This window comes from Etheostoma spectabile, chromosome 6, assembly GCF_008692095.1.
Source record: "Etheostoma spectabile isolate EspeVRDwgs_2016 chromosome 6, UIUC_Espe_1.0, whole genome shotgun sequence".
NCBI lineage: Eukaryota > Metazoa > Chordata > Actinopteri > Perciformes > Percidae > Etheostoma > Etheostoma spectabile.
This window is the reverse complement of record NC_045738.1, coordinates 20,154,899-20,164,457: the sequence shown is the minus strand read 5'-3', so window position 1 is coordinate 20,164,457 and position 9,559 is coordinate 20,154,899.

Here is a 9,559-nt window from a genome sequence, read left to right as displayed (position 1 = left end):
CCAACGTCCGCTTCCTGTCCAGGGGGGGTCCGCTCTGTTGCTGTTGGTCGCCACTGGCACAACTCCCCGGCTCTGCCTTCGTCGCAAAAAAGGCGCCCTCCTACTGGTGCTACCCGAGGACAAAGACCTCTATCCGGAACGAGAAGCACTCACTCTGTCATTATTTAGGACCAGCTCCAGCGTAATATCTCGAGGTTTAAAAAAAAAAAAAAAAAAAAACATTACACAGCCAGGCAGAAACAAGCCCAAATACCTGTCAACTATTATACTATTTTAACATACATTTAAACCATGAAATAAAACAACTTTCAGCATTAAATAACGTATTTGAAGCATAACGTTACTATAGCAGCTAGCAGCGTAGCTAAGCTAAGCAAACTTGTGAGGGATGCAAAGTGTTATGACATTAAAATCAAATCTTTTGGACGAGCTATATTAAAATTTAACTCACATTGTACCTCTACTAACAAGCTAGTTTTTAGTGTTTAAGTTTTAAAAAAAACAGTGAGTTCCTTCTCTTCTAGTTACCTTTCCCAATTCTCTTCCCCATTTTTTACGTGTGTAAAGAAAGAAAAACAAAACACTTGTGTGTCAGGAAGTGTCTAAACAAAAGACAGTATAACAATATAAGGTAATAATGAAATACACACATTCATGTAAGATTTTTGAGTCATTTTTTAATTATATTTCAAGCTATCTGACTGCACCTCTCAGAAGATGTCCCTTTTTCTCACTATGTAGCTACATGTTAAGTACATGACCAAGCCATCACATTTACCCATGTTATGCTAGGGTTATGTTATATAACATTTTAGCGGCAATTGTCTATATAAATTGAAATGGGTAACTACACCATATATTTGAGTGTGCTGGGAAAGTACTGGAAAACGGGAAGATTAAAATCAAGAGGGATGGGGTGGCGTTCCCATACTACGGACTGACAGACATAATTATGGAAGATGACAACAAGCATATGATTCAAAATGGTACAAGCACAAAACTCGACAGACACCTCGAACTAGTAACGATCAGTAACAACAAAACCACTAAATTACAAAGATATCCCAAATCGGTTGTGATATTCTCCAAAAAAAATCCAATAGTAGAACTGTTTAACAAGCGCACATCAAACGAGACTTTCACAGACTGAAATAATCAGTATTACCAGATAGAAGTGCAGTGTAGTTGAATGAAAAGTAGTTATTTTTTTTTTTTTTTACTTTCTTTCTTCATTCCATTGTCATTCTGTAAGGTCAATATTGGTTTAAATGTTGAAAGATTGCTCCATTTCACTTATTTTAAAGAACATAGGAATCAATGCTAGCGAAAGACAGATGCTGTGTGCGGGTCGTTTCGCTATCAGATGTAGCGTGTGCATTTGGAATACAATATAATTGTTAAACAAAGAGAGGTTTAGCTGGAACTGTGTTCCGGCAGTGTTGTCAATATACTTATTCAAATGAGCTCTGGATTTGACTGAACATCACCTAAGCGAACAGGCTTTGTATAATGTACAATAGAATGCCCTCTATCAAAAGCTGTTAGACAAAGTTGTCTTTATCTTTCATGACTGCTGCGAACGTACGTTGTTGTTTGGAGGTTTTATCATATTATGGCCTCCATTATAAAGCACTTTAAACAAGCATTAAAAGAGATGAATTGTTATTTGGCACATACCGGTACTTAGGGTTAACTGGGGGATTACACGTGGAACCTTCTGGTAACAGTCATGCTGCAACCCTAACCCCAACATCACAGCATCATCCTGGGTTGCAGGCATTGGGATCAAATGCACATGTTGAAGAGGTCTTTTCCAGTATAGAGCAAATGAGATGATTTGGCTGCAGTTTTGCTAATGTCTGCAAGTCTGTCCTTGTATTTCGCTCAACTTTAAGTTTCAACACAAGATAAAAAAACTAAAAAAAACTCATAACCAGTCAATTTAAGACAAGTACTCAAATGCAATTCAATTATATTAATAGTAACAAATTATAAAGTTAAAGACACTTTAAAGTAGAGTAGGTCTAGACCACAGTCTATATTACAAGACCAACCATCCCAGTAAGTCCCCCAAGAGCAAGCATTTAGTCACAGGGCGAGGAAAGCATAAACAGTGTACATAAATGCTAGGGGGAATAACTGGTAATGCAAACGGACAATAGCACTGTGTCAAAATACAGCCTTAAATAGAAAAACATCGCCTCTAGACTTCAAGAGAAACTAAAAACATGGAGACAGTCACTCAGCTCTTACATAGTTTTTTTCCTTTGAGTGGGTTCTATATAAGCAACAAGCTGCCTCCCTCACTGCTATCAGACCTATAGAGCAACATTGTCAAGTCTCCTCAAATTATTGTGCAGATTCTTCACTTGAAAGGGGAATCCCTCGTCCATCTTACCCTCTTCCCTTCTTACTGCACATCTCTCTCATGTCTCTTCTAGGTACCGTCTGGGGGTTCTGTAAACTATTCGGGCAAAAACGCTGCCTGGACGGACCCCCCACTCTGATTCTCTCCACCGGTCATCACAAACATCCTCCCAGACCAGCCATAGTACGACAATCCCATCAATTCATCTATCTCGCACATCATATTGTTCATTGCACATCATAAGTGTGGTGGTTGTGATACAATTTCAACAGATTTTGAGGATGTCATTTGGGCTTTTTGTGAGGACCGACAGGAATAAAAGCACTATATCAAAGAAGAAACTTTTCTTTTAGGGGATTGTGTGAAGAACATCCCCTTCCTGCCTCAGACACAAAGCCGGACAACCTATGAGGTTTAAAGTGGGGACTACAGAAGACCAAAGTTGTGGGGGAATTCCAAACTGTGAATATGAGAAATTGTGCGATGGGTTTATTGTTCCTTAAAAAAAGTTTTTTCAGCCGAAACCACCGGACTCTAACATAGCAGAGTTGAGTAAGTTGTGTAGGTTGGTGAGGGGTATTTAAATGTTTATGGCAAAAAGCCATGGCCAGCATTTGGCACATGGGCTGAACAAGGTCCAATATTAGCGATATTATAATGTTCTGAATTGTAGATAAAGGGGACGCTTTCCCTTGCCCCTAACAAGCTTCCTCGATCTCATTGAGGAGGTAAGACATTTGACGCGTAGCAGGAAAGACTGTGTCCTTTGCCCTAAAATTCAAGTGAGTGTGGTGGTAATTTTTGTGTACGACAGAAATTGCTTTGGGTTTTGTAAAAAGTTTGAAAATTGTTGAATTTGGCCTATGGATTATGAAAAAAATCCTAAAGAAAGATCCCAATTTGGTGAACTGTTTGTTAAATGTGTGTGGTTGTGTGTGTTAGTTTCAGGGTGTCAATCGAAGTCGAAGTTGATTTTTCGCTTACTTCATCGCCTCAACACATCCTGGTAGGGCATCATGACATCAGTCCGCGTCTGTTACTATCTGTCTTTTCTTTTATTACCTTTCTACTTCTGTCTCCTTGAACAGTCTTAAAAACTTTTCAAGTTAATGTTTTTTGCTTTGTGTGACAAACTCTTTCAGTTCTTTAGTCTTTAGTCTAATGGAAAATATATTCACTACCTTAGTGGATGACTCTTTGCCTCTTTAGAAAATGGTTGTTAATTTAAAGTCAAATCAAATTGAGTGAGTGAAGGAATGGTTTCGATATCTTCTCATCTGTAATTATTATTGTACTGGCTACAGTCGCCACTAAACTCAGGTTTAGTCTGAGATTCTGGCTGTCACACCAAATGCGTTGCTCTTGGTGGTAATTGATCGGTCTCTGTAAATTATTAAAAGTTATTATGTGGTCTAGACCTACTCTTTGTGTAAAGAGTCCTGAGATAAGTCTGTTATGAGTTGACACTATAGCTACAATTGAAGAAATTAAATTAATGTTATTCCACAGCACGTTCACTGCTGGAAAAATGAAGAATCATCTTGGTGGCTTGATCCTGCAGCTGGTGATCACAGTCGACATAAATGGAGTAGTCAATGATTTCAGTATTGTATTATGTTACACCACTCAATGGTATGTTTATTAATTATTTCATACACATAATTTAAGTCAGTTTGTGTGGTGTTCTATAAAGTTTCAGTAAACATTTCTCTCTTTTGTTTTCACAGTACCAGTTTGGAGATACATTTCTTTCAAACCTAGGGTATAGAGATTTTGGGGAAAAAAGTCATCTACCAGCACTTTGCTATTTATGTGGGTGACGAAGCCCTTCCCGGTAAAGCCGAGGGCGAAACTATATGAACGCCGAGTCGTAGCTTACAAATTGGGCAGTAAGCCAGTGAACACTAGCAACAAATTTAATAAGAGCATCTCATCTTTTATTACAGTAGACAGCTAATTACAGTATGCTGAGGTTCTTTTGTCATGCTTGTTCAGCAAGCTACCTTCAAAAACTGGAAAAATGAGTGGGTTTCTGATCAAATACCTGGAAAATAATTACATTATAATCCCCCTCAGTTGTGTTTAGGGCTAATTAACACTAGGATGCAACATGCTTAAATAAGACTGAACATGGAAACATAGCTGCTGTGGCATCACTGAGCCCGGTACATAGTGTAGACTCCCAGCTTGTTTATTAAAAAAAGAGCTATGCGACAGAAACAGGTATAAATTATTGTAAATGTCGTATCTCTAACAATTTATTCTGTGGTTGTAGGAGCGTTTGAATCCTGGGTTTTCTTACACTGGACGAGACTCAGGAGCCTCAGGGGACCAATACCTCGATGGATACACGGACAGTACTGGAAAGGGGTAAAGGCAGGAACTAAGGAAGAACTAATTGAGCGATAAACAAACAAAAAACAAGTGTTGGCGTATGAAGTCCTGGGCAAAAACTGTGAACACCATGCCACCTACGTGCGTTATGGAGTGAAGATAGCACTGCCGGTAGTGGCTGATTTAACAGTGGCCCATCACCATTTTTCCTACTGCCTGCCAATTGACGTAAGAATGAGCAATGATGGTAAGTAGCAACCAGAGCTTAAAAGAATGGAGTTTGACATTTTGGGAAATACGCTTATTTGCAGAGAGGTGGTTAGCTTTGCGTAACACAAAGGCTAGAAAAGGGAGAACAGCAGATACCCATGTGTACAAGCCTTGAAAAGGTGAGTTTTATGATATGGCCCTTTAAGGTAAGCTAGGGATGTCTCTAGAAAAAAAGGTGTAGTGCATTTCCCAAAATGTCATTCCATTATTGTCTCTATCCAGACACATCAACATGTTGCTCCAAGCTTTTTACCTTATTTACCTCATTACAATCAGTGTGACTGAACTAAAGTTCTGGTTTCTCTATATGATGCATACTGAAACTGCGGCGTAGTCACTCTTTTTGTTCGTGACGACAATGGATTGTATCTCTCAGCAGGGTCACAATCATTTAATCACTTGTTGTGTTTACAGTTTGACTGACTGGTGAAAACAGGTGCATTAACTCATCAGAATAAATACAAAAGATATGGTGAACTACTTAAAGAAAAACGTAGTGTGTCAGAACCAGCCCAGCAGTTCAACGGCTGAGAAGTACTCCATCAACCAACCTCAGAGCTGTCTTGCTTCTTCTGCTCGTCCACATGTGACTGTTGTGCATTTGAAATAAAAAACAACGAGCAGATGCTGCGGGTGTTTTATGTTCTTTTGTTGGTGTAAAACATTGTTATACTGTCTCAAGAAATGCTTCCATATCAAAATTATTATTTATCAAATCAAAAAAATGGCAAAACTTCCAAGAGGTGACCTTTCCATACTGAGTTGGTGGTAAAACGGAGTAACTAGTTGTCCCACAAGCATTACTTAATGCAGAACAGGGTCTAGAAGCACACAGGGTTTTCAGTCCAAGTGACTGACAAAACAGATTCCCTCCTTGTTGATTTTACAGCGGTCTCAATAAAAGCTTTTAAAAAAAGGCTATTTTCACACAGAAGGACTCAGTGATTGTGTTGGGCTCACAACTCCACCAAACCACGTGACCAACTTTCATAATGTGCCTGATGCATCTGGGTATTCAGAGGAAGAGGACTAGAGGCACTTAGGGTGCCACCCTTCTGATGAAAAACCAGGACATGTCGATGAACCGACCGACCGCTTTGCTCTCAAGATGAAAAGTCATTGGACATTAGACCACAAGACAAAATTGACCTTTGTGCAGTAAGTTTGTGCATAGTACTCAATATTTTAAACCTAATTCAAAATATTTACTCAATTTATTGTAGCTTACCTGATTGTTGGATACTGGTGCTTGTGTTTACTACGTCACGTCCTACAGAGCCAGTGATGGTGCCTTCTACACACAGGAGACACTGACGCTCTGTGCACAATGCACAGGCTATTTCAAGTGGAGATCAATAGTAATTGAACATACATAGTCACTAGCCTTTTGAAAACTGTGACATTCAGTGTCCCAGGAGAGTGGATACATTTCCAGGTTGTTAAAAAGAAGGACAGCTGGCAACACTAGTGGAGCTACAGTAGCATTCCAGAACAAAAGGAAACTAGTTATTGGAGAGCAATATTCAGGAGCAATATTCACATGTTTTTCTCTGACCAAAACTTCACATTTCACTTCTTAGACCTGCACCTTTATATTTAAAAAAAAAAATTTTTGTAAGTGAGCAGGAGTGGCTCTTTAGGTTTCTCGAGAAACTTTATTGCTGTGGAAAAGGAACTTGCTGGAACCAAAAGGCTACACACACAGAGGCCCTACATATATAACAGTTACGGATACGTGACAGTGGCGTGTGTGTGTGTTAGTTTCAGGGTGTCAATAAGCTTGATTGTACTGCTAACTTATCTCAACAACCACTGGGAGGCATTTAAACTCCCCACTGTCTGCTTTCTGTCTTTTTTTTAATTACTTTCTACTTACGTGCCATCCTTGACACCCGGTCTTAAGACGTCTTTTTGAGTTGACGTTGTTTTGCTGTGTGACAAACATTCTTAAGTTGTATCGTTATTCTTATGAAAATATCATTACCTTTAGTGAATACATTGGAACTCAGTCATGTAGTCAAATCCTGTGGGAAAATTTTGAGTTAATGTTGTTTTTGTGCATGTTGAAACGTTCTTTTGTCATGTGTCGCCATTCTTATTTATAAAGGATTACCCTTGGTGCATGAAATTCCCCTCTCTAGACCTTTTAGAGGACGTCTTACTTGTAAAAATCCAATGGTTTAGTAAAAGATCATTTTCAGATAGCTTACAGTATGTAAGTTCATCACAGCCGTTCACTGCTGGAACAATGAGGAAGCTGATCTTGGGGGCTGTGATCCTTCAGCTGGTGATCAAATAAATGGAGTAAGTTAATGACTTTAGAATTGTATTTATGTCGTATGTGGTGCTCTAGAACATATCAGAAAATTAAGTTCTTCCATTTCTTTCTTTACAGTTCCAGTTTGGAGATATCATCTCTTTCAAACCTAGGTAAGCCGATTCTGGGAAAAGATTTTACTACCGCACTTTGCTGTCTAGTGGGCGACAGACAACTCCCTGGTAAAGGAGACGGGCAGAACATATTTGAACGCTTAAGTACAGTATATTTAGAAACTCCAAAGGCAGTAAGCCAATTCAATCTTACAGTGACAGCAAACAATTAACACTCAGGTGTTTTATAGCATCTAGCATCGTCTCAACCATAAAAGTACTGAATGTGATTTTTGTTATGACAAACCAGCTACCTCCACAACTTTATGTCATGACAACATGACAACATGAGTTAGCATGAATGTGTGTTGTTTGCTCGATTATCCAGAAAACCTTTGAGGGCAGAGCAAGAAATCACAATTCTATTTTGGATAAAAATAACGCTTCAGTTCAATGGAAAGAGGCGGAAATTGGCAAGAGTCATTATATGTAATGTGACAAATCATTGGTGTATAATGAAATACATGCAATACTAATTATAATCCCCCCTTAGTGTACTTTGTGTTTAGTGATAATTGACAAAACTAAAATTACTGTTAGCATCTATCTTAAAGCATGAGCATGGTAAAGGCAAAATAGGCAAGGCAGGCAAGGCAGCTTTTTGTTTATAGCACATTTCAGAAACAGGGCAATTCAAAGTGCTTTACACAAAATCAGTTAAACAGATAAACACAAGTACAAACAGTTAAAAATCATAAGCTTAAAAACCGGTAAAGACAGTTCAAAATAGACACATAAAACACAAGAATAAAAGTTACAGTGAGCCTAAGAAATTTAAAGAATGAGCATCATTTAAAGAAAGGCAGCATCAAAAGAAAGGTCTTCAGCCTTGATTTAAAAGAACTGAGAGTAGCAGCGGATCTGCAGGTTGGGAGTTTGTTCCAGATATGAGGAGCATTGAAACTGAATGCGCTTCCCCTGTTTAGTTCTGACTCTGGGACAGAAAGTAGACCTGTCCCAGATGACCTGGAGGTCTGGGTGGTTCATAGTGCAGTAGCAGATCAGAAATGTATTTGGTCTAAACCGTTTAGTGATTTATAAACTAGCAAAAGTACTTTGAAATCAATTCTTTGAGACACAGGAAGCCAGTGTAAAGACTTCAGAACTGGAGTGATGTGATCCAGTCTCTTGGTCTTGTGAGGACTCAGCAGCAGCAGCGTTTTGAATCAGCTGCAGCTGTCTGATTGATTTTTTAGGGAGACCGTAAGAACCGTTACAGAAGTCAAGTCTAACTGAAGATGAAGCATGGACAAGTTTTTCCAAGTCCTGTTGACACATAAGTCCTTTAACCTTGATATATTCTTAAGGTGATAATAGGCTGACTTGTAAAGTCTTAATGTGGCTGTTAAAATTCAGGTCTGAGTCCATGACTACAACAGATTTCTGGCTTGTCTGTTGTTTTAACATTGTTGTTTGAAGCTGAGCGCAGACTTTAATCGTTCCTCTTTGCTCCAAAACGCAACCTCAGTTTTCCTTCATTTAATTCAGAAGTTCTGGCAGATCCAGTCGTATTTGTTCAATGCACTTAGTCAGTTTTTGATTGGACATATTCCCCTGGCGATAAGGTTATGTAAATTTGTGTGTCGTCCGCATAACTATGGTAATTATTTGTTGTTTTCCATAATGAGACGTGGAAGCATGTAGATGTTAAACAGAAGAGGCCCCAGAATGGAGCCTTGCGGAACTCCGCACGTCATTTTGTGCTCAGATGTATAATTACCTATTGACACAAAGTAATCCACCTTCTTTAAGTATTCAAAACCAAGTTTAGTATTAAGCCAGAAAGGCCAACCCAGTTTTCCAATCGGTCTAGTATATGTTGTGGTCACCGTGTCAAATGCAGCACTGGATCAAGTAATACTAAGACTGAAATTTTGCCATTATCTGTGTTAAGGTGGATGTCATCAAAGACTTGACAAGAGCCGTCTCAGTGCGGGGTTATGTCGGAAACCGACTGAAAGTATCAAAACTGTGCTTAGTGACAAGAAATGGTTGAGTTGTTGAAAAATGCTTTTTCAATGATTTTACTCAAAAACGGAAGGTTGATATTGGCCTATAGTTGCTCATTAGTGATGTGTCTAGATTGTTCTTTTTTAATAGTGTCTTGATCACTGCAGTTTTCAGGGCCTGTGGAAAGATTCCTGAAAGAAGAGATGT